This window comes from Hermetia illucens, chromosome 1 (genome assembly GCF_905115235.1).
Source record: "Hermetia illucens chromosome 1, iHerIll2.2.curated.20191125, whole genome shotgun sequence".
Classification (NCBI taxonomy): Eukaryota; Metazoa; Arthropoda; class Insecta; order Diptera; family Stratiomyidae; genus Hermetia; species Hermetia illucens.
The window spans coordinates 129,328,556-129,355,569 of record NC_051849.1 but is presented as its reverse complement, the minus strand read 5'-3'; the positions used below and the strand labels follow the sequence as shown (position 1 = coordinate 129,355,569).

General features: G+C 40.4%; 1 protein-coding gene across 1 annotated transcript in view; it reads right to left on the bottom strand.

The window, feature by feature from the left end:
- LOC119647133 (probable serine/threonine-protein kinase nek3) overlaps nt 1–27,014 on the bottom strand; it is a 174,222-nt gene that overhangs the window by 145,077 nt on the left and 2,131 nt on the right. The window lies entirely within an intron of this gene.

The window sequence follows — 27,014 nt, the reverse complement described above, 5'->3', positions numbered from 1 at the left end:
GTATATTACTATTATTAAATCATATTCACTTATGGGGTCAAAGTAAACCTAAAGCTTTTCTAACGCCGCCGAGATATGGAATGTCATCCAGTGCAACTCTAGACGGACTATTTATTTTCCAACTTTTGCACCACAATAGATAAAGCAGCTTTGCTGTACTAACGATCGACTTCACCAGAACTACATAGTTTTATATGTGATGAATATCCTCTTATCTAAACAGGAATGTTTTCTGTTTTGATATCAAACAGGTTTTTGTATGCAACAACATACATTAAAAATTATGCAATCGCGTCTATTAGATGAAATCCCTGTGACACAAATTAGTATTTATTTTTCATCCAGAGACTTCCAGCATATTCTCACTTTCCATATCGTCCTCTTCCTAGAGACTATGCTTAGCTTTTGGAAATTATGATTCCCTACAAGACTTCCAAGGTATACCCATTCATCTTTTTCACAATGAAGGGGTACTTTCCTCTGCTACTCCGCGAATTGAATTTTAGATACATATAATGCAAGTAATAATAGCCCGTTGGGTTTGCAACTCTTGCTTCATTTTGTAGCCATGCAGAATAAAACAGGAGAACTGTCTAATTCTGTCTAGAAATTGCAATTACAAACCATGATCTAATGCTTGCGGCAGATAAGTGCTCTCCGTGGTAAGTGTCGATAATATCTTCACCTCCATTTAAGTCTTACTCTAAGTTCAAATCTTGTTTCAAATACTATGTCTGAAAAATACGAGAAATTTCGCAATTCCTCTTATTTTCTATGCTAGCTCCACTAGCAACATTTTCTCTTGTTATGCAACTACCAACGAGGCAGATGGAAGAGGATGGGATAGAGAAGCATCTTTGCTGTAATTAAATGACAAGATAGACATCCACTCACAGAGATATTGTTACGCTGTGTAATTAGATCAAGGAAATCAGACATTTTCTCTTAAGATTTCTGCATATAATTCAAATTAAATCCAAAAAGACTGCACCAATGCGAAATTTAAAAGCTTATCGGGGATCGAATTAGATTTTATTAACTCAACAATTCGTTCAACACTATCTTCCACTTAAAATCGCAAAAGATCAACTCTTCAACGATCAACGCGTTACACACTAAGATTTTCAACTTCTTTCAAATTCGGCCTATAATTATTTATAGTGGGTCATGGTTGAGTTGGAAACAACAATTGAATTGTCCAAACTTTAAATAAGATATTTTCTTTTCACTTTTCGTTCATTGACGAAGCTAAAAATTTCGCGGGTCACGCAAAGACTTTTGGGTTTACGTAACTAATGAGACCAATAACGTTACGTCGCGGCTTTGTGTCATTAAAATTTGATTATAGGTTCATTATTATCATTTTATATATTAATCAACTACAATTGCTATAGTGTTTTGAATTAAGATATTCCTACCTATACGGAAAGAGCTTATTGAGAATAATATCAAACCAAAAAATATTCAATTATTAGTTATCATTCCCACAAACACCCCCTGTTTTGCAAAACTGTTTTCAATATTGAGAAAAGTCTAAGATGAGCACTTCTAGTGTGGCAACTTTTATATGTCTCTCCCCATCTAGACTAAGGAGTCGAAAACCCCCTCCTCAATCTAGGGTGCTGGTTGGTGGTGGTGAAATAGTTTGCCGGCGGAGGTAACTGACTGCATTTCAACGGAGCCTGGTCGCACAGAAAAAATACGCCTGAGGTCAGTATATCAAACGTCAGAATGGAGACACACCTCAGTGGTACAGGAGCTCAATAGTATCTACGCTGTCTGAAAAAGCCCTGGAACCAAAAAGGATCCTAAAGAAGGTTCAGGATAAACATAAGCTTCCAACAGCGGAACCAAGGGAAAGGAGAGCAGCAGTCCATAAGTCTAGGAAACTTAAATCTGAGCTCAAGAGGAAGATTATCTCGAGTAGGCAGTAGGCAGTGAAGGTAAGAGGCAGGCAGCCCGCAATTAGATATGTGTGCGATGAAAGGTGTTCGACTAGTTTTGTTGCCATCGAACAACTTGTCGTTAAGCTGATGTGCGAGGGATAGAGTGCAGAACTCGTGTTCACCGTCATACGCTTCCGAGCAAGTTTTTTATGGTATACTAGGTAACGGAGAACATGACGGAATGGCTAAAGGCTATAGTCCCTAAATTGCCAGACAGAAGGAAGTGGAACTGCCGACATGTACTAGGAACGGTATACGAGGGGCAGACATGGTTGTAGGCTATCTTGCCAAAGCCGCAGCTTTGGAAACGAAGAATCTGAAGCTAATAATTGCTAAGAATAGCGATTGTGAGGGGTCTTTGGAAGTAAAGTATAGGGCAAAGGGACACTTCTCACGATCCGGGTAAATAATCGATCTCTATAGGGGGAATTAAACAGCGTAACTGGCTCATCAATTAAAGATTTGGCAACATTGCGGTGCATGTGCACAGGGAGAAGGCGGTAAAATATACTTCGAAGAGCATCTTGGGTGGAAAGTGTTCCGACTGTATCACGGAGGACAGGATCGAGCAGAGAAGTACTTTCCCTGGCCACTAATGAGGAGAAGCTGGACGACTAGACCTGGATCTTCTAGGATTAAGACGGATAACAATAAGCAAGGAAGTGCCATGTCGGAAGTAGACGATGATACTACGACATTGGAAAAGAGCTCCAAGCATTAATGGATCCAGCACTAAGATAGTCCAAGAAATATTCTATCATATGCATCTGAGACCAGAGAAAGGGGTAAAATATAGCTGCGGTCTCGATATTATGCTAAATGCTACCTAATCTCCCATGGTGAGTCCCATGACAGACCGACTAGGCAAATTATTTGTGACTTTTTACAAGCATCACGTTCAAAAATATGCTCATTTTTCTCCATGATTTTGGTGCAGGAATTTCATCGATATTGCCTGGATGACTTCCGGTTACAACGAACATTCGCTTCTCTCATGCAGGATTCCACTCAACACTTCAGAGCAGTGCAACAGTACAATACTGCGCACTAACGTAGATATGCCACCCACGAGAAGCTTCCATGTTTAGTTCAACTTGTCAATACCGCCTGACCAGTCGGCAGCTGGAACGTAGATAGGACTTCAGGGAACCCGTTATCGAATGAAAAATGATTCGGCCATCCTGTCAGACAGGTTTATTTAGGTTGTAAGCGAGAATTTCATATTTCTTTCGACTGTGAGCCAGAATATTATCGATATCTCATCGCTGGTAAACATTTTTTATTTTATAGACATAAAAAGATCTCAAATTTTCATCTCATGACCTTCCACGTCCAGAGTTGAACTAATGATGCCGCTTGGCTGTCGATACGTGGATGGTACTTTTAATTCAACTGGCGGCCGGGTGTAATGAGAGCTCTTTTGGCGTAACTGACAGGCCGAAGTGAACGTTGATAGCGACCTTGAGGCTAACATAGTGATCGAAATGGATTATCTGAATGTCATGGTCTCTGTCTTGTTTGTTTTCGAGAATATGACAAGGAAAACAGTATTGAAAACCGGCACCGTAACGATGAAAGGTTTGTGGAAATCTCTCTAGAAGTTTTACCATCTTCCCAAGGCAAGGATTGAATATTAATCCCAACAAACCGAAACCCCTACAGCGAATGGGCTATCATACTGTGGCTCTCTGCATGGAATATTGAGGGCGCCCAATAATTTATCATCATTATCAACGGCGCAACAACCGGCCCTTTAGTGAGGAACTCCAGACAACCCGATTTTGCGCCGAAGTCCACTAATATTTTTAAAAGCTGTCTGGCGTCCTGACCTACGCCATCGCTCCATCTCCGGCAGAATCTGCCTCGTCTTCTTTTTCTACCATAGATATTGGCCTTATAGATTTTCCGGGCTGGCTCATTCTCATCCATACGGATTAAGTGACCCGCCCACCGTAACCTATTGAGCCGGATTTTATACACAACCAGACGGTCATGGTATCGCTCATAGATTTCGTCGTTATGTAGACTACGAAGTCGTCCATTCTCATGAAGGGGGCCAAAAATGCTTCACAGGACTCTTCTCTTGAACCCGGCCAAGATTTTTCTTGCTAAGAACCTAAGTCTTCGCAGAATACATAAGGACTGGCAAGATCATTGTCTTGTACAGTAAGAGCTTTGACCCTATGGTGAGACGTTTCGAGCGGAACAGTCTTTGTAAGCTGAAATAAGCTTTGTTGGCTGACAGCAACAGTGCGCGGATTTCATCATCGTAGCTGTTATCGGTTGTGACTTTCGACCCTAGATAGGCGTAATTATCAGCGGTCTCAAAATTGCAGTCTCCTATCTTTATTCTTCCCGTTTGACCAGTGCGGTTTGATGTTGTTGGTTGGTTGGCTTTTGGTGCACACGTTGCCACCATATATTTTCTTGTCTTGTCTTCATTGATGTGCAGATCAAGATCTCGCGCCTGCTCCATCTGGATGAAGGCAATTTGTACGTCTCGGGTGTTTCTTCCCATGATGTGGATATCGTCAGCATAGGCCAGTAGTTTAGTGGACTTAAAGAGGATCATACCTCTTGCATTTACCTCAGCATCACGGATCACTTTCTCTAGTGCCAGGTTAAAGAGGACGCATAATAGAGCATACCCTTGTCGTAGACCGTTGTTTATGTCGAATGGTCTTGAGAGTGATCCTGCTGCTTTTATCTGCCCTCGCACATTGGTCAGGGTCAGCCTAGCCAGTCTTATCAATTTCGTCGGGATACCGAATTCTCTCATGGCCGTGTACAGTTTTACCCTGGCTATGCTATCATAGGCGGCTTAAAGTCGATGAAAAAATGGTGCAACTGATGTCCACATTCCAACAGTTTTTCTGTTGTTGATTTGCCTGGCTTCGGCATGGGTTAATGATGTTCTGAGCGGAGAATATCTTATAGATGGTACTCAGCAACGTGATAACTCTATAATATAATTTATATATCCAGATCCAAAAATGAAATGATCCCTCTCATGCAACATGGTCTAAGATTGAATCTGAATAAAACGGAATGTTTGACGACAGGCACTATCATTGTTATTGGCAGTGACTTGCCAAGAAATGGGCGATTTAAATATCTCGGGTCAATGCTATCAACCAATGAAGAATTGCATTATGAAACTCCTTTACGCATTAGAACAACCTGGATGAAATGACGTTCCACAACTCGCGTTTTTTGTGATCGACGTACCAACGAAAGACCCAAATCTTAATTTACCGCAGTGTCCTCCGTCCTGTCGCCTTTTATGGCTCTAAGTCCTGGTCGGCTATAAAAGACAGTGAACAGCGTCTCGTAGTAATGGACACAAAAATGTTACATAGGACCAGTGGCATAATATACTTTGACCATGTCCAAAATGAGGATATTCGCGACCGCGGGTTTGCGCCGATTGAGGAAAAATTGAGAGAGAGGCGTCTTTGATGGGATGGTCATGTCATTCGTTCTAACGAGAATTCAATTGCCAACATTGATCTGAACACCGAAGTCGATGGTACGCGACCAAAAAGCCGGCCGAAACAATGGTGGCTTGATGCTGGATGGTGATTTGAAAGCCTCGCGACTACATCCAGATCAGGCCTTTGATAAAATAAAATGTGAGCACTTTGTAAATCTTAACTACTCCATTTTTCGACCGATGTTAGAAGTAAAAATTGGGTCCTTTTCTTTGATACCCCACATGACCGTATTCTGAGAAAATAAAATCTCCATTCCCTATCCCATGAATGGGGACCTCCTCTTAAACGTTGCGCACAAAAGACTTCAAAGACTACATCCTTTCGTGAAATAGCGAGATCATAGCTTCACCCGTTCTCGTTTCACCCTGGCTGTGACAAATAAACGGACAGACAAATATCGAACCCATTTTAATCAGGTTTTGTTTTAAGAATGAGAAAGATCATTAACAGTGCAATACTTATTGTAAGGTTCCTTTGAAGCATCAGGGGATGGTATTGCTATGTTAAAGAATTTTAGATCGCCGCAAAGAATGGTATAGATATTAGCTTTAGAAAATTTAGCCGAAGGCCTGTATTAACAATCCAGCGCTTTCGTATCCGTACAGTTGCTCAACTCAAAAATGTAACTCCAAATCTAAAAACTACTCCTAACTGAAATATTATATGTATAAACACGTTTTTCCACAATCCCATCACACTCTAATATACATTTCGAAATACGGAGGTCAATCTTTTATGTGTTCATGTTTAAAACTACTTTTCCTTGTTTGTCCCAACTGTTCATATTTTTATCAAATTTCCAACAGACATACAAGTTGACATTGATCACAGACTAATCAGGATTTACGTAAAGTAAAAGTATTCTAGTAAGTAGTGTAGTTTGCCATTGACAATTTGTTTCGAGAATCTAAATGAACACGCGGCGCGACTGATACGACACAGTACGTTGCAATACCAGCCGAGTAGCAAATTGCGGAATAACGAAAGCCTGGTTGGAGTTTGAACAACCGAGCATGGTGGGCATCTATCGAAAACGAACACGGAAAATAAAGGTATCAAACACCAATCCGTTTCGAAATTTCATGAAACTCTCACGGAAATTGGCTACTACGTACGAAAATATTTTGCATGGTTTCCACTGAAAAAAATCACCGACTTTACATTCTTGCCGGTTTCCGGCTAGGAAAGTGCAAGCACCCGTGAATAATGTAAACCTCCCAAAATTCAATTTTGGGCGTTGCTAATGGTGTTCCATTTGTTTGTTGAATATGTAGCAACGCCAATAACACCAATTTTTCCGATGCATGCCAGCAATTGTTCGCTGCACCCATACCGCAGTGGTGGGTTCTTCATGTGCATTCCATAAAAGGTAGGAACAACTACCTCAAGTTCCACATACATACATTCCCTTATCACAGCCGAAATTCTACCGGTGAAATATGAGATATCCACCGACCATTCATTCGTGTCCGTATACAGTTCCCAGATCAAAATCGATGAAAATTTATTTAACAATTCACTCCCGCAAAACCTGTACCGATTCGCCCTTCACCGAGCGCTTTATTTGTGCATTTTTTCCTATTCGTCAACGGAAAATCTACAAATCAGACAATCTTTCCAGTACATAAAATTTCAATTAAATGGGAAAAAATCAATGCGGTAAATTTGTACAATTTTCAGCGAAGCATGCGAGTGAAATGGTGAAACTAGACTTGATTAATTGAACCGAAGTATGTATGTGTCCGCTGCGTAGTGGAGGAACCAATTCGAAATTTGGAAAAAAAAGCGATAATGCCATTACGTGGAATGCATCTCCTGGCATTATTTGAACACGGTGAAGTTGCAATTTGCAATTAATTTAAACAGGACTTTTCACATCTACACCGCCGACCACAACAATGCAGACAGCTTAAAATGGATGAATAGCGAAACAATGTTCCCGCCATTAACCGCTCTGAATTCCCCGCTTCAATATTCCGTTGTTGAGGTCAAAACTGGAGATAAACTGTCACAATGAATACATGTATGTATGGCCTCATAAGAACTGATATATGAGCACATTCGCCATCGTCCAAAGTATACTTAGTTATATTTAATGTAATTAGTTTTGCCAAAGGCTGCTGGTCAATAGTAAAGGGTTTTTAAGACCGTTGCGAAACCAATCCTACATGGGCAACACAATACTATACTAGAGAATCATATTAAATCTCTGTAAGTCATTAATTTACCACAAAAAGGCTGCCGACATCGGAGATTACATAAGTGGTTTCCAAAATAGGCATTAAAAGCAGTTAGCTACTGTTTAAAACAATTATCCTCGTAACGCTAACAGTGTAACATCGTGACAGTCGTCCTTAAATCGATTTAAGAAGCTATTTACGGCGCGAAGCACCAAATCCAATAGGAACTCGTGGCTACGATAGAAAAACTCAGCCGGTAGTGACGAACTAGTTGAAGGCTAAAAGCAGGTAAGGGAAACATACCTTAGAAATATAAATACTAGCAACCCGTTGATAGTGGTATTTATCATTATCAACGACGCAACAACCGGTATCCGGTCTAGGCCTGCCTTAATAAGGAACTCCAGACATCCCGGTTTTGCGCCGAGGTCCACCAATTCGATATCCTCCTGTCTGGCGTTCTGACCTACGCCATCGCTCCATCTCAGGTTTTCCTCGTCTTCTTTTTCTACCATAGATATTGCCCTTATAGACTTTCCGGACTGGATCATCCTGATCCATACGGATTAAGTGACCCGTCCACCGTAACCTGTTCAGCCGAATTTTATCCACAATCGTCGCCGTCATTATGTAGGCTACGGAATCGTCCATTCTCATGTAGGGGGCCAAAAATTCTTCGGAGGATTCTTCTCTCGAACGCGGCCAAGAGTTCGGATTTTTTTTTGCTAAGAACCTAAGTCTCCGAGGCATTCATAAGGACTGGCAAGATCATTGTCTTGTACAGAAAGAACTGACCCTATGGTGGGACGTTTCGAGCGAAACAGTTTTTGTAAGCCGAAATAAGCTCTGTTGGCTCCCAACAACTGTGCGCGGATTTCATCGTCATATCTGTCATCGGTAGTGATTTTCGACCCTAGATAGAAGAAATTATCAACGGTCTCAAAGTTGTATTTTCCTATCTTCATTGTCTACATTTGACCAGTGCGATTCGATGTTGTTCGTTATTTTGGTTTTGGCACTGACGTTGCCACCATGTACTTCGTCTTGCCTTCATTAATGCGTAGTCCAAGATCTCGCGCCGCCTACTCGATCTGGATGAAAGTAGACTGTACATCTCCGGTTGTTCTTCCCATGATGTCGATATCGTCAGCATAGGCCAGTAGTCGGGTAGGTTTGAAGAGGATGGTGCCTCTCGCATTTACATCGGCATCGCGAATCACTTTCTCTAGGGCCAGGTTGAAGAGGATGCATGATAGGGCATCCCCTTGTCTTACACCGTTGTTGATGTTGAATGGTCTCGAAAGTGATCTTGCTCGCACATTAGTCAGGGTCAGCCTAATCAGTCTTATAAATTTCGTCGGGATACCGAATTCTCTCATGACCGTGTACAGTTTTACCCTGGCTATACTGTCATAGGCGGCTTTAAAGTCGATGAAAAGATGGTGCAACTGATGTCCACATTCCAACAGCTTTTCCATCGCTTGCCGCAGAGAGAAAATCTGATCTGTTGCTGATTTGCCTGGAGTGAATCCTCTTTGGTATGGGCCAATGATGAAGCGGAGAATATCTTATAGATGGTACTCAGCAACGTGATACGTCTATAATTTCTGCACTGCGTGATATTCCCCTTTTTATGTATGAGACAGACAATGCCCCGTTGCCAGTCGTCAGGCATTGATTCGCTGTCCCATATTTTGAGCACAAATTGATGAGCCACTTGGTGTAATTGGTCGCCTCCATATTTAACCAATTCGGCTGTAATTCCGTCGGTTCCTAACGGCTTATGATTTTTAAGCCGATCAATTGCACGGACTGTTTCTCCTAAACTTGGTGGTGGCAGTATTTGTCCGTCGTCTTCAGTTGGCGGGACCTCCAACTCGCCGATATTTTGGTTGTCGAGCAGATCAGCAAAATACTCAACCCATCGCTCCAGATTTTCCTCTTTGTCTCGGAAGGATGAGCACCGAGGCGTATAAGGCTTCATCCTGCTGACTTTTTGGTAAAACTTCTGCGCTCGGTGCGATTGTTCCCTGTACTTTTCTAGTTGACAGACTTGTTGGTTCTCCCAGGGTTCCTTTTTCCGTCTGTGAAGTCGCTTCTTCGCTCGACGGAGTTCATGATAAGTCTGCGCGTGCCCGCGTTCTTTGAGAATGCAACATTACTTGGTATGCAGCATTCTTCCGTTCCGTAGTTAGTTTACATTCATCGTGAAACCAGCCGTTCCGACTTTTCTTGCGGCTGGGGCCAATATCTTTGTGGCGGTATTAATGATAACGTTCTTCAGGTGGTTGTGACAATCATTTGTTGATGCTTCATCTCCAGGATCTCTGTTGTTTGCGGTTATTGCGGCATACATTTCGCCCTTATAGGTGTCACGGAGGGCTGTGTTGTGAATAGCTTCGGTATTCACTCTCACCTGATTGTCAGAGGGGATTGGTGGTGTCGTAATTCGAGCTCGGAGCACCATGCCAACGAGATAGTGGTCCGAGTCTATATTGGCCCCCTATATGTTTTGACAGCGGTAGACAGAGGTAGCGGTGTTCAATCAGGACGTGGTCAATTTAGTTGATTTTGATATCATACTTGGGATATACTTCGAGGGTCCGCTCAACTGCCTCGTAGAAGGTATCCTTCTCCAACTTTGCAGTCTTCTCTGTAAGGGCGTGAACGTTTATGAGGCTTATATTTCTAAACTTATATTTTCAAAGCCGATAACAGCAGGTGCCATTTTTTGGCTGACTAACATATATTCCATCAACATGCCGCAATCTGACGAATACACGACAACATTGACGCGGAATCGAAGAAATGCATGTTAGAGCGCAACTCTCAATCCTGCCGAGAATTGAGGAAGAACTCTTCACGCAAAGACGATGCCAAAACGCAAGGACGGTGTCAGCACACAAGGACAGCATCAAGACGCCAGGACGGTGCGAGGACGCAAGAGCCTTGTAAGGACGCGAGCACGATGTTAGTTCCGTCGTTTTCGGTTCCTTGATACAAAATGGACACTTATCATCTTGTCATACTGCGGGAATGTTAGTCTCGGAACATATGCCCAGTAAGGCAGTTATGACTACCCACGATCCCTACTGTACTTCCAAACAGTAAGCATAATTTTCGACAAAACATATTTACATTCGTTCTCCCAGGATGGTCGACAAGCGGTTCGCCCCAAGGACACTTGATGCAGGACCGTAGAGGAGTGCGAACGTCTGGGGGTCTTGGCGGGTGCTGAAGCGCATTTCAAGTAACCGTGAACGATGGCGCGTAGGTGTTGTTTGTATGAAGAACTCTCCCTAAACTCAATAAAAACATGCGCTGAATACAAAGAGGTTTGCAAGCTGGATACTTTCACCGAATTTCGTAGCAATAGCTCTTTTTGTTCTCAAGTAAAATTGGTGTGACTACGGGGTGCGAATGATCTCCCTTCTTGGTTCCAAAAAAAGAATTCACATCACAGCGAAACACTCCACTCTTCGCACCACATCCTACACAACAATAACAAGTTTGCTTCACAAAAGGTCAACATTTTGGCAGTTAGCAGTTAAAAAGGTTTGATTACTTGATAATACATTTGATATGATATTCACGATCATCAACGGCGCAACAACCAGTATCCGGTTTAGACCTGCCTTAATAAGGAACTCCAGACAACGGTTTTACGCCGAGGTCCACCAATTCCATATTTCTAAAAGCTGGCTCGCGTTCTGACTTTCACCATCTGCCTCGGATGGGGCATCCGAGGCAGGGTCTACCAAGTCTTCCTTTTCTGCCATAGGTATTGCCCTTATAGACTTTCCGGCTGGATCATCCTTACCCATACGGATTAAGTGACTCGCCCCCCGCAACCTTTGAGCCGGATTTTATTCACAAACAGACGGCCGTCGTATCGTTCATAGATTTCATTGTTATAGAGGCTACGGAATCGTCCATCCTCTTTTATAAGGCCAAAAATTCTTGGGGGGATTCTTCTCTCGATCAATTTTTCTTGCTAACACACCCCAAGTCTCCAGGGATACATAAAGACTGGTAAGATCATTGTCTTGTACAGTAAGAGCTATGAGACTACGGTGAGAAGTTTCGAGCGGAACAGTTTTTTGTAAGCTAAAATAGGCTCTATTGGCAGCCAATAACCGTGGGCGGATTTCGTCGTTATACCTGCTATCGGTTGCGATTTTCGACCCTGGATAGGAGAAATTTTCAACGGTCTCAAAATTGTACTCTCCTGCCTTCATTTTTCTCGTTTGGCCAGTGCGATCCGATGTTGTTCGTTGTTTGGTTTTTAATATGATAATATTTGATTGAAATCCAAAGACTTCATGTCCCATTAACTAACCACGCCGTCCCTAATCCATCTACCCTAGTCTATTTTTCATTCCACCCCCTCCCCCCAATTTTGTGATTGTTTTCGAATGTTTGAACGTTAATAACCAGAAAGTGAATCAATTTTAATTGTATTTGTGTTATTTTGGCTGAAACCTTAGAAACAGAATATTTCCTAATTTATGAAGTGAAACTAAGAAATGCATCAAACTTCAAAACTTATAAAAATAGAAGGAAATGAATTGAAGTTCGCAACGTTATTCACATAACAAAAAGCGGGCGCATACCAACTGATTTTGAAAGTGCCAGCTTTTGTTGGTTCATATTTCTCGTGTGGATATATCTATCAAATACCTGTCTGGGCTAAAAAGTTAATTTCCTCATTGAAATTTATGTCGTTTTCTTGGGCAGCGATTAAAATCTATTGGATCCACAATATATACTCCAGCCATCGAATGTGATACATTGAGGTAGATATGTAGATGCACCACGGCAATGGCCATGAAATCCAATTCTTTTTAAGACCACCGGACTAAGAGATGGAAAAGAAAACGAACTCCAAGTCCACTTCACTTCCTCAGTATCGAAATTACGATTCCTATGGCGTTTCCTACAATTTGCATCGCTTTTTGATCTGACTAATGCATTGACCATACAAACTACAAACTAGATTGCCAGTGAATGTCGAATCGAATAGATTTGCTTCATGTGTATGCATTGAAGGTGGAATTGTTAGTAGTCCAGTGCTACCGAAACTATCCCGTATCAAACTAAAAACTGATTCATTATTCCAAACAAAACATACCCCTACATACCAAAGATATATACGTATTAATAGAGTGGGTAAAAGCCACGAAGCAACCACCCCTAGAGATACACCTCTCATTCGAGAATCAACTGGTTGAAAAATGAATTAATCAGATGTGCCTATCTGAGCAAAATATGGGCAGCAGTCGTGGCGATGGAATGACGCATTTCGGAAGAGAGTAGATATTAAGAAAGAAAAATATCTGAAGGGTCACAATATTATACTATGACATCTGTAACAAGTCGGAATACCGGAAGCTCCCGCTTCGAATATAAAGGTTTTGTGTTCATCTTATCTAAGAAATTTCAGGGCACATTTTTATGCCCGTATACAGCTACAAAACTACGAGACATACTGTGAGCGTCAAAAATAAGTAAACACCCATCTTTTTTGTATTTAAACTTTTATTGCACAATGTTTATTGATAGAAATTAAAATGTTTTATCATAGCTTGAAAGGCTCATATAATAGAAGTTTATGTCAGCACAAACACTTAAACAAAACAAAACATTTTCAAAAATAATTCATCTTGTCTTAAAATACTCATGAATTTACGCGTCAAAAGAAAGTATACAGTGGCAACACTTCTCGTTTTGTTTTTAATTATTTCCGGGAATCACACAAATTTCTTTGAAACTGTTTATAAGTGAAGTAAGCAAATATAGTGCACTAATATTTTTCGTAGATTTTCTTTGTTTTTGTTTGAATAAGTGCAAAAGTATAACATTTAAGGTAATGGGTAAGCAAACCACAAACAAAACACGAAAAATAATTTTAGATTTACATAAAGAAAAGAAATCTTTGCGTGTAAAAAAAATGCGTAAAAAAAATTATAGATAAATATACGACTCGTCATACTATTGAAAATTTACCGCGGTCTGGGCGACCTAAGAAGCTTACTGACTCCGAAGTGCGGACAATTGTACGAGAAGTAAGGAATAATCCAGTTTCAAGTGCAGTAAACATATCAAAGAAAATAGCTGAGACTTCAGGCAAATCAGTGAGTGCAAGCACAATTCGAAGAGCGCTCCACAAAAATGGTCTACATGGCAGAGTGCCACGTAAGAAACCCTATATTTCTAAAGCGAATCAAAAGAAGCGTATAAAATTCGCCAGAAAGTACCAAAATGAGGCTCCACACTTTTGGGAAAACATTTTATACTCCGATGAGAGTAAATTTGAAATATTTGCGGCGAAAAAGCCACCAAAAATACGGCGAGCGAAAAATGAAGCATTTCTCGACAAGTGCGTTACAAGCACCATAAAGCACGGTGGAGGCTCAGTTATGGTCTGGGGATGTATGGCGGCATCCGGAGTTGGAAATCTAGTTTTAATCGAGTCTAAAATGACTAAAATAGACTATTTAAATATACTGAGGGACAATATCACTCCTAGTGCTGACAAATTGGGACTGTCGGGAAACTGGATCTTTCAGCACGATAACGATCCGAAACATACGTCCCACATTGTTAAGGAATGGTTGTTATACCGAACGCCAAAAACCCTTGATCACCCACCGCAGTCCCCAGACCTTAATCCTATCGAGCATTTGTGGCAGCACCTTGACAGGAAAATCAGACAAAGAAGCATTTCCAACAAGGACGACCTAAAAAGGGCTTTAATCGAAAAATGGAACAACATTTCTCCAGATATTACAAAAAATCTTGTCAAATCAATGCCTAAAAAACTGAATGCTGTTCTAAAGTCACATGGAAAACAAACTAAATATTAAAAATTATTTCTAATTAATTATTGGATATTATTTCTTAGAGAAGTAAATTCTGTATACTTTCTTTTGACGCGTAAAATCAGCAGTATTTTGAAGCATTAATAATTTTTTGAAACGGTATTTTGTTTTGTTTAACTTTTTTTCAGATTTAAACTTCTATTATATAATACTTTTAACCGGTGATGAAGCATGTTAATTTTTATCAGTAACTTCTATGAAATTAAAGCTTAAATACGAAAAAATTAAGTGTTTACTTATTTTTGACGCTCACAGTACGTACATATTACAGCCGTAGATGTTACGCTCACCCTAAACAAACAAACTGCCTATTTCCGAATACTGTACACATATATGCACGTATATAAATTGATCGTACCCATATTTCGGATTTACTTCTTATATCTATTTGAATTAGGCACTACCCGCAAAGTTCATTAGCACGCATATACTATATACCTACATACACACATGTCTCGTTGGAATAATTGATATTCATATACAAATGATTAAAGAACTAAAACAAAATAATTCTTTTCCACCCAATTCATACGAACTTACTTCGTTGTGGTATTGACGAATTGATATGTGATGATGACGTCATGCAGGTTGTAGAGTGCACGAAATTCACGAAAAATTGTAAAGTTTTACCCCCTATAACTTTGTTAATAATAGTTTGATTTTCTTCAAACTTCACCAAATTGTGCGTTATGTTCTTCTTTATACGCATGCCAAATTTTGTACTTTTGGGATGAACATAAGGGGGGTGCCGGGTAAATTTCTAAAATGTGGAAATATACTATTATTAACTTTATTTGTGCAGATATCGGAACCGGATTTATTTTGAGGCCTAGATTTCGTAGAGATGCACTACTAGGATTTTTTTCAGATTTTTCGGTTGGATAGGTTCTGAGAACGAGACCTGTTACACTTTCTGATGGTTATATTTTGAGCCCTCGCTCCCCTATGTTGCACCCAATATCAAAAATTGAACCAGTTTCGAAAAGTACTAATTGAGATCTTTCATTTGATATCCCACATGGCTACATTCTGTGAAAAAAATTTTGTATCCTCCTTTCACATGTATGGGGAGCCCCCCTTAAACTTAACACAAAATGGCGTCAGTTGCTGCATGTAAAGGGAACGGCAGATCACATACTCCTACTAATTTTCGTGACGATGGGTCCAGCCGTTTCTGAATAAATCGGCTGTGACAGACAGACAGACAGACGGACAGACAGACATCGAATCGATTCTAATAAGGTTTTGTTTCACACAAAACCTTAATAAAAATGGTAAGCCTACATAAATATAATTATAATTCCCAATTGACGAAGCAAAAATCTTACTAAAGAACCATTGCTATCCGGAGACACTTCCATTTCATGAGTAATTGCTGGCGAAATCAAAAGAATGTTGCAAGCACAACCGCAGTGAGTGGCCCCAAACGTTATTTAACAGAAACTCATTGCGAGCTGAGCGATGGACCTTCATGTTCTTGGATTCTGCACTTAATTGAGCGCACAAGTCGACAATATACGAGTACATGATGTAAAGCGTGTGTTTCGATGCAATCGAAATCTGTTATTCGCGTTATAAAGTAAAGAACGAAAAATTCACTTCGCAAGTGGGTACACAAAACTCCGCCATGCTTTTAACATAGTATGCTGGTCCCAACCCCAAGTAAAGGAGCAGGGTTTGTGGCAACGTACTCTGTACTATCCTCAATAAAACAAAAATAAAATGCTGAGATCAGGGAAAGAGATAAATAGGGTATAGTTGGAGTTATTCCACTATGCTAAATCCTACCTGATCTCTCTTGATGATGATGAAAATGCAAACAATGTCATTACAAGCAAAATGATCGGATTGAGTCACAAACCTCAGAGAAATGCTAGGGCGTCCACCTCAGTCGACACGGCGGGACAGGTCCCGGTACTGTCGAGAAATGAGCAAGGGTTCTTGATGCATGGACGACTTCAGGACGTAAGCAAGTAAGTCCGAACAAAACCAACAAAACAAATACGTGTCTGCACGCTAATCGTTAGTACCCTAACTGCAAAGACCGAGGAACTCGCAAGATAATAATAATAATCTAATAATCGCTGGCACAACAATCCATATTGGATCAGGGCCTTGAGGTGTGTTAGAGCACTTGATTCAAGACCGTAACGGCACACTACAGTAGTACACTGTAGGAGGCAATCTGGTCAGCATTGCGCTCGCCCGAGATTATTACCTTGATTTGACTCAAGTACTCATTCACAGCTGAGTCGGCTGGTATCCGACGTCAAATCACGATACAAATCCCACTGCCACCAGTGAGATTTGAACCGCGACCTTCCGTATGACTCTTACCACTCACTCACACGCAAGGGCCGTTTGGAAAAGGCGCATTGATATCTGCGCTCTGCAAGAAACCCGATGGTCTGGTGCCAAAAGCTGCGATATTGAACGCGAACGCGGTAAAAATGGCTATAAACTTCTCTATTTTGGTAACTCACACACTTAATATTGGGTTGGCATTGCCATCTCAGAGGGTTTCCGTGATGCCATTAAAGAAGTTCAACGATTTGATGAAGCTCACCATTATATCAGCTGATCGCACTATTCACTTCTTCACCGCATTCGCACCGCAGACAGGTCGACCTGATGCCGAGAAACATGCCTTCTGACAACTTCTCGATGGAAATTGGAAAGCCGTTCTCTATGAGACCATCGCACCTCAACATCGACCATAGATTGCCGTTCTGCGAATTAAGCCACCAATAAAACAGCGTTTAGAACGCACTGGCCTGCGGCATATTAAATGGTGGCGATTTCGTGGGAAGAAAGAAGAAATGATCTCATTCACACGATTACCGAGCATTACGAATGTGGAAGAATCGTGGAGCCAAATGAAAGACACGATCCACAAAGCGGCCTCTGCAACCCTCGGGATCACCAAGCCGGGTAGGCGGTATATCAACTGAGATACTTGGCTTTGGAATGACGATGTTGAAATGAAGGTCCATGAAAAAAACGCCTCTACCACAAATTTCTCGACGATAAAACGCTGGCCAATTGGCAAATTTATAAGAATGCCAACCGGGAAGCAAAGAAAGCAGTCGGTGTCACCCGAACGAACCATTACAAAAATCGTTACGATAAACTGGACACTCGGGATGGCGAGAGAGATCTATATCGTTTTGCTAAAAGCTGTAACGCACGCACACAGAAAATCGAAAACTTCTGTTGCGTTAATGACAAGAACGGTACTTTGCTTACCAACCGTCGAGTCGCAACGGATATATGGCGAGAATACTTCGCGCAGATTTCAACTGAAGAATTTGCTCATACTCCTTAATTCGGTAGAGATTTAGGTATGTCTTGCATCCACCAGTATGAATGCTAAGCCATGCATTTGGTATAGACTGGTACCGTTGTTGCTTGTCTCAGCGGGGTCACAAAATCAATCCGTGTCTTAAGAAGACCGTGGGATTAGGTCGTCCAGGCAGGTGCTCACGTTAAACCCTCAAGGACTTAACTGTCTGCGCAACTGAAGTCCAGGAGGCAATAAAGCTGGAGGAAAATAAGAAGAAGATGGGACCACTTCCAAAAAATGCTGCGACAACCATTTGTCCTAAGCTATTTAAGATAAGGACCCATTGAGTGTTTCCGCAGAAATGAAATATATAACAAAAAGAAAAGAGGTTGTGATGTGTCTATAGATCTTAATTATATTACGTACATTTCGAAATGATTTTACTATCAAAGTGGTGGAAAAAATAATTCCACGTGGCCTTTCCACAGTTGTTTCAGGACTCGTATAAAGATGGAGGATCCCGGCTCGTCATATATGGTATGTGTCTTATTCTCAATTTGCTAGCCTTTATCTCTAGGTCCTAAATTCGTCTGCGGACTTGCCGTCCAGAAGCGTTTACTACCTTCACTCCACGTAGCTAACTTCTTTTTATTTTGCTTGTTACGATTCTCCAGGATAGACAACACAAAGTAATACACTTTATTCATGGTCCACCTATGAATTTTCTCCATTTCATTGTTATCTTTCACTATCAATGACTCCATAAGCCCTTCACTTACTCACAACTGTAGTCGTCCAGTATTGTTTTATCTTTTTCATTCGCTGGACTGTATCCACGTTTTTTCTTGTTCTCATTTATTCTTAGATTTTACTATTCTCGCTTCGTCATCGAGTTTCGTCAAAATTTCTTTGGCGTAGAATTTATACCGCTCAAATGTTTATATCGTCAACATAGGTCACTATTTAATACACTTTGTTTGTGATTCGAAGATTATCTCATATTCGCTATGCTACGTACTCCAGAGCAAAGTTGTACCACTTCAGGACTAGGTCAACTTTTTACTTAATACTAGATCTGCATTGAAGATTTGCATCAATTAACCTTACACTTTGGCATGCGCTGGTGATTTGCTCATAGCCATTCTGAGTCCCACCAATTTTGAAGGGACTCCAAACTTGCACAATACTGTATAATACTAGTATATGCGCGTTTGAACACCATGAAGATCTGATAGACGTCCACATTCCCAGTAATTCTCCAGAACTTCTTTACTGAGAATATTTGGCCAATCATCAATTTTACTATTTGAAATTCGCTTTGATATTGGCCAATGATCTTCTTCTTTTTCTTCAGCCTTTGTCCCGTTCACAAGCGGGGTCGGCTCGTCGTGATCGGCTTCGCCATTTGGCTCTATCGAATGCCTGATCTGGGTGCAATCTCGAGGCTTTCAAATCCCCATCCAGCGTATCAAGCCACCGTTGTTTCGGGCGGCCTTTTGGTCGTTTACCATCGACTTCGATGTTCAGACCAATCTTTGCAAGTGAATTCTCGTTTGCACGAATTGCGTGACCATACCATCGAAGACGCCTCTCTCGCAACTTTTCCACGATCGGTGCAACCCCATAACGATCGCGGATATCCTCATTTCGGATGTGATCTAAACGTGTGACGCCACTAGTCCAACGTAGCATCTTCGTCTCCATTACCGCGAGACGCCGTTCATTGTCTTTTATGGTCGGCCAACACTCAGAACCATAGAGAGCGACTGGACGGACGACATTGCGGTAAATTTTAGATTTGAGACGTTCGTTGATACGTCGATCACAAAGGACACCAGTTGTGGAACGCCACTTCATCCAGGTTGCGTTAATGCGTGAAGCAATTTCATAACGCAGCTCTCCATTGGCTGATAGCGTTGACCCGCTATCGCTCAGATCTGGGCAGATCACTGCCGCTGACAGTGATTGTGCCTGTTTCATGGGGATCGGTCGTCAAAAATTCAGTTTTGTTTAAATTCAATCTGAGACCGTGTTGCATGAGGCGATCATTCCATTTTTGAACAAGTTGCTCGAGATCATTTTTGCTATCAGATGCTAGAAAAACATCATCTGCATAAAGCAGTGTGTAGGGCACTGGACGTTGGATATCCCGTGTGACGGTGTCCATAACAAGGACAAAGAGGAGTGGTGAGAGGGCACTTCCTTGATGAACTCCAATGATACTCTAGGGTAAGGCTTTAGGCGCAACTAGGGCACAAAATTGAACTGGCTGTCCTTTGAAATCAATTCGTCCAGATGTCATAGAGTGCTATTGCTGGTACCTTTGTTCCTGATCCTAATAACTCCAATGTAATTCCATAAAATAAAATGTTTTGAGAGCTATGAAACTTTGGCGAAGCTTAAAATTTCACAGTTTGAAAATCACTATTTCAGTAATTTTAATATAAATATATTCGGAATCAATAACTGCATGCATTTTTCTGGTCAAAAAGCAACATGTTTGAATACGAATAACTCAAAAGCTACTACTTGTATGGAAGATTTTTATAAAACATTTATTGCTTAGAATTGACTATTTAATCGATTCATGTGATTATTTCCAAAAAATGCAGGGAAGAGGGGAAGCGCACATTGGCGCTATATAACTTCTGCTTCTTATGCCTCTACTGACTACTCTGACAAAAGAAACATCCAGCACACCCAAGTTTTGTGTGAAATAAAACCTTATTAGAATCGAGTCGATGTATATCTGTTCGTCTGTCTGTCAAACCCGATTTATTCGGAAACGGCTTGACCTATTCACACGAAAATTGGTAGGAGCGTGTGGTCTGTGGATCCCTTTACATACAGCAAGTGGCGCCTTTTTGTGTCAAGTTTAAGTTTGTTAAGTAGATGACAGACCCAGAACCACTCTATCCTCTAACAATAAAATTAGATCATCAAATGTGCTTTTGAAATCTACAGGGATTTCATGCCTATAAATTGTTCTGTCTGTACAACACCAAGTGAGATATTTTGACAGCGAAACGCTAGGCCATAACGTCCGTTAGGACTTTGCCGGCGCAGTGAGAAAAGATGTACGGGGATTAGTTTTAAATTTGTGCAGCGGTGGCAGACCTAGAGTCCTAGTGATTCTTCGAATGTAAAAAGAACTTTTGGAATTGCTGCGGGTCCATTTCATAGAAATCTGAGAATTTTTTCTGTTTACAAGACCATTAATTGAAAACACCAACCGGTCGAACGAAATTTGTTAATTAGCTAGTCTAAATTTAAGTTCAATTATTTCGATTTCCAAGCTACAACAGAGCACAAAAGTCATTCAGTAGCAAGGTCAAGCCATTTGAAAACTGCATACAATCAAAATGATATCTAAGCAAAATTCATCAAACCATTTATTCAAACCAAAAATCTTATAGTATTTGGCTTTGGCCATATTGTTTTCTTTCCGTATTCATATTGGTATATCAGGCAATGCAATGCAACATAATACATTTCTTGAAGCTAAAAATTATTCCAGGTTCGCAAACCCTGCAGGCACTGCAACTCGTCTCAACGCATCTAATAACTAATTACTACTACTACTTGGGATCTTTCTATTCTGACCACGTCCTGAAGAAATGCATAATTGTTTCGTCTTTTTGACCAGCATCGCATGTAGATTGTATCCGCAGTTGGTGATATTGAGATTGTTGTTCCTCTAATACGAGCAAGAAGATCTATTAAGCACCTCATACTCCTCAACAGTGGAAAACAGTAGAAAGTTTAGTGATTTTGTTTCAATTGTGTTCCACGATGTTGATAGAACGAGCGCTCAGGTGATCTGAGTACTTTTGTACGTACTTTCGCACTTGACCCGGCATTCAAATTATGACTACCGCTGCGTTGATTAAGAAAGAAACCAACGAAATTATTGCGGCACCAATTTGCAGGTTAGGTATTATTTATTTATTGTTTTACCAATTTGTGGAATTTAGAAAGAAAATATCAATACAAGAAAATTATAACCAGCGGAAACACCGATTTTGTTACAAAAACAAAGAAAGAAAGTTCGGATACGCCAATCAGTCAGCACTTTCAAACTTGATTGATCCTTATACGTGCAATTGAGTGTATGAAGATACTCATTAGAATGCTAGCTTTATCTTTAAGGAATATGCTTTCTTTGATCCTGTATTATAGTAAAGTATTTCCATCTAATTAAATTTTCTGCATGTCTCTTCCAAGTTACGTATTTACACTTGTCTTCACATGGTAACATGTTGCACGTAGACTGGCCAATATTCTGCTCTTTAGAGCGTGACAATCAGCCGCCAGCTCGGCAATGGTTACGTAAAAATGGAAAAGAAATACCTACCTTCTACCTCGTAACGTTATTTGCTATTTATGTCTTGAAACCGTACGACGAGAATGTACATAAGAAACCCAGACGACCTGATCGTCCGAGTTTGAGAATTTCTCAGCCGCGACAGTATTAACATTTGACCCTCATTATTCACAAATTCTGTTTTAACTACCATTAACAAGCTAATTTGCGCTAGTACTTTTTAATGTTCGCCTTACAGAGAGGTAATACATATGTACATATGGATGAGTCATGCATCGATTCGTGCAACCACACAAATGTGAAACATGTGGAGCTTCAATAGAAGTTAATTTTCATAAATACAAGAAAGGTGTGCTCAAATTTATGAGTTTCCATGACTTGAATACTTAAATCCACCAGAAATCTGCTGAATTCTGATTAAAACATTCGAGCCTCCATTGCAGCTTGAAACTTGCAAAGAAGCCGAGAAACTTTTCTTCCAGTGTCCAATACATGGAAAAGTATACTCCAAGGAAAACTTCATATGAGGTGCATCTGCTATTGACCCAACCCGCAATCGTGGCGCTCAATATTTCAACCATTTTTAAGGTTTTGTTGAAAACAAACCCACACCCATTTTTTTCTGGAAGGGTTACTCCTATTGATACGAAAGTTTATGGAAATCATCGCACCGTTCTACGTTAAGGGGGTATATATGCAAAAGAGGAGTGTAAAATTTGTTTTCACCGAATAAAGTCATACGGGGTATCAAATTAAATGTCTCGATTAGCACGTTTCAAAGCAGTTATTAGTTTTGATTTTGGCTGCAAAGGGGAGGAGTGCAGGGGCCTGAAATGGGGCAAATATTTCAACCCACCCGAAAAATCTGAACAAAAGTCATGATGGTCCGGGCACATCTAGGCCTGAAAATACTTCCGGTTACGATATCTGCTTTAATAAAATTGATGATAGTATATTAGTCTATTTTGAAAATTTACTACGAAACTGCCTTAAGTTCGATGTAGATCTGTAAAATTTTGCAGTAATACTATATAGGCTTTAATGTAAAGCAGCATACTGGGAAGTTTGGTGGAAATCTTACTATTAAAGTTGTTCCTTTCGCATCAAATCACTACTCCCACGAGGTAAAATGTCAGTAACACATCGAATTGGATATTGGATATATTCGATGTATATATAATACACTAGAAACTATATATAAGTGCAACCATCATGTAGCTAAATATTCTTACATAAAAATCAATAAAACCTTTCATACCTGAAACGCCTAGTTTCCAGTTTCTTGACATGTTAAATTTTTTTGGCAATAAAAAAGGATGAAATCTTTTCAATCTTTTTATCTGTGATTATTGGCGTTTTAGCTTATAGTAAAAAATTATAATACCTCACACAAAACTTAAAAAAGTTGAATTTCAGGTGGATAGAAAGGTAAGAAACTTTATATTTTTGCTATTGTATAATGAAATTCAAGCAATCAAATCAAGCAGGCGTATGACATTTTAGTACTTTATTCAACATTCTTTCTTTCTTACAATTTTTGTATATTTTTTTATATCAAACTTTTATACAATTTTCTAATATATTTTATCGGAATCTGGTCCACTGTAAAGGTAGCAGTGGTTTCCAATTCCGTTGCGTTTTGAAATTATTTGGATTTAGCGTAAAGGATGCGGGTTAAATGAGCCAACTTCCGATAATATTTAGTCGTGGAGACCGTGCTGGGGAATCGAGAGCTTCAGTTTGTTTCTGCTGAAAGCTCTTAAGTTCTTAAAGATACCATACATACCGTGAAAAGAAACGCCTCTACCTCTCTGCCTCTCTGTCAAATTTATAAGAATGCCAACCGGGAAGCAAAGAAAGCGATCTCGGTCCATTACAAAAATCTTTACAATAAACTGGACACTTAGGATGGCGAGAGAGATCTGTATCGACTTGTCGAAAACCGAAACGAAGGCACACAGGATATCGAACACTTCTGTTGCGTTAATGACAAGAACGGTACTTTGCTTACCAACCGTCGAGCCGCGCCGGATAGATGGCAAGAATATTTCGAGCAGATTTCAATTGAAGAATTTGTTTATCCTCTACTTCCACAATCATTGCCGACATTTGGAATAGTTCCACTTGTCAATCGGGTTATTTAAGAAGGTATAATACAACACCATCTGACTGGTAAGGAAGTACCACAGTTCCAATATGGAACAAATCGAGAAACCGGAAGCTGGACGCTTCAGGTATGAAAGGTTTTGTGTATTTCTTAGCACGTAGCACGTAAATATATGCATAAATTATTTGAGAGTATCCACTTTCGGGTGATATTGACATTCATAGCCTTGAATTTTCAAAGAAGCAACAACTTTGACGTATTATAACTTGGTTAATAGTAGTACTATTTCCACCAAACTTGGTAAGATCGTGCTCTATATTATAACCTACATCACTGCAATTTCGTGATGCTAGGATTAAGGGGGGTTTGCAGCCAATTACTTAAAATTATGGTAATATACTATTATAAACTTTATTTGAATAGATATCGGCATGGAAAGTATTTCGGAGCCCAGGCACCATATAGTGGCAGCTTCCTGATTTTTTTTAGATTTTTCGGTTGGATGGTTTCTGAGAATGGCTCCCTTAAAGAAATGATCACACTCACAGCGTTCATAGTTCCCACTTTTCTACCAAATTTGGTGTCAATCGCAAAACTGTCTCCGAGAAAAATGCATGTGACGGACAGACAGACAGACAGCAAACCGATTTTAATAAGGTTTTGTTTTACACAAAACCTTTAAAAGGAAGGTAGTCCAGCAGAATGTTCAAATTACCGTCCGATCCGGTTACTTTCCCATACCATGAAGATTTTTGAACGCATTCTTGACAACGGTATTCGGGAAATTGCTGAAATAACGGTGAATCAAGCCAGATTTATCAAAAACTGCGGAACTACGGACGCAATACATGCTGCGCGGTTACTCATAGAGAAAGAACCGTGAGAAACATCGCCTTGTTTACATTGTATTTCTGGATCTAGAGAAAGCGTTTGACCGTGTGACACACGAACTCATCTGGTATGCTTTACGACAACACTTCGTGCCAGAAGAACTCGTGCGCTGGGTTTAATTGCTATACCACGATCCAAAAAGTAAAGTTCGAAGTGTAGCGATTCTAACAAAACGACTTTGTGTCTCTGTTGGTGTTCATCAAGGAAGCGCCCTCCCACCACTCCTCTTTGTTTTTGTTATGGACACCGTCACACGGGAAATCCAACACCCCGCGCTCCATACACTGCTTTATGCAGATGATGTTTTCCTAGCGTCTAACAGCAAAAATTATCTGAAGCAACTTGTCCAAAAATGGAATGATCGCCGCATGCAACACAGGCTCAGATTGAATCTGCATAAAACTGATTTTTCGACGATCGATCCCCATGAAACAGGCACAATCACTGTTAGCTGCAGTGACCTGCCCAGAACTGAGCGGTTAGATATCTCGGGTCAATGCTATCAACCAATGGAGAACAATTTATTAAATTGCTTCACGCATTAACGTAACCTGGATGAAGACAAATATCTCAAATCTAAAATTTACCACAATGTCATCCGTTCTGTCGTTCTCTATGTTTCTAAGACTATAAAAGACAATGAATGGGATATTGCGGTAAAGGAGAGGAAAATGCTGCGTTGGACTAGTGGCGTCACACGTTTTGATCACATCCGAAATGGAGGATATCCGCGATCGATATGGGGTCGCACCGATCCTGAAAAAACTACGAGAGAGACGATTTTTTATAAAAAAAACGTTTTTAAAATCGGTTCACTGTTTATCTTTTTTAAGATGGTGGAAATCATTAAAAGGCATTGGCCTAAACATTTCAGTGAATCACCACCAACAAAGTAAACGATACTACGGCTGACGTTCGTTGATCAGAAAGAACGCCTTTGGTTGTTTTTTTAGAAGCGACCCCGACTTTAAGAAGATTTTGTTTTACACAAATCTTAAAAATATGACGTCATAGAATTTTTTCAACCACCGCCTTTCATTAGTAGAAGTTAGCTTTCTTTTTCTTTAGCCTTTGTCCCGTTCAGAAGCAGGGTCGACTCACTTAATTAGTTGCGGCATTATGGACTGTCAAAGGTTTGAAATCATCATCCAGCATTTCGGATGTGATCATGGCATGTTACGCCACTGGTCCAAAGCAACATTTTCGTCTTCATTATCGCGAAGCGCCGTTCAATGTGTTTTATAGTCGGCCAATACCCAGAACAATAAAAGACGACAGGGCGGACGGTGTGGTAAATTCTTTATTTGAGACGTTCGTTGATAAGTCGATCACAAAGAACGCCAGTTGTGGAACGCAACTTCCTCCAGTTCCGCTAATGCGTAAAGCAATTCCATAATGTAGTTCACCGTTGGCTGATAGCATTGCCCCGAGATATTTAAATCGCTCAGTTCTGGGCAAGTCACTGCCACTGACAGGGTAGTGCTTGTTTCATGGGAATCGGTTGTGAAAAAATCAGTTTTATTCAAATTTGATCTGAGACCGTGTTGCATGGAGCGATCATTCCATTTTTGAAGAAGTTGGTTGAGATCAACTTTGCTATGAGACGTCAGGAAAATATCATCTGCATAAAGCAATGTATAGGGCGCTGGACGGTGGATGTCCCGTGTGACAGTGTCCATAACGAGAACGAAGAAGACTGGTAAGAAAGCGGTTTCTTGATGAACACCGACAGAGACAAGAAGCGGTTTTAACATACCCGCCACACTTCGAACTTTAATTTTCGAATCGTGGTAGTGCAATTTAACCCAACGCACGAGATCTTCTTGTAATGCCTTCTCTGGGTGCAGAAATGTAATGTAAAGAGGGCATGATTATGATGTTTCTCCATGAGTCACGGCGCAATGTGTA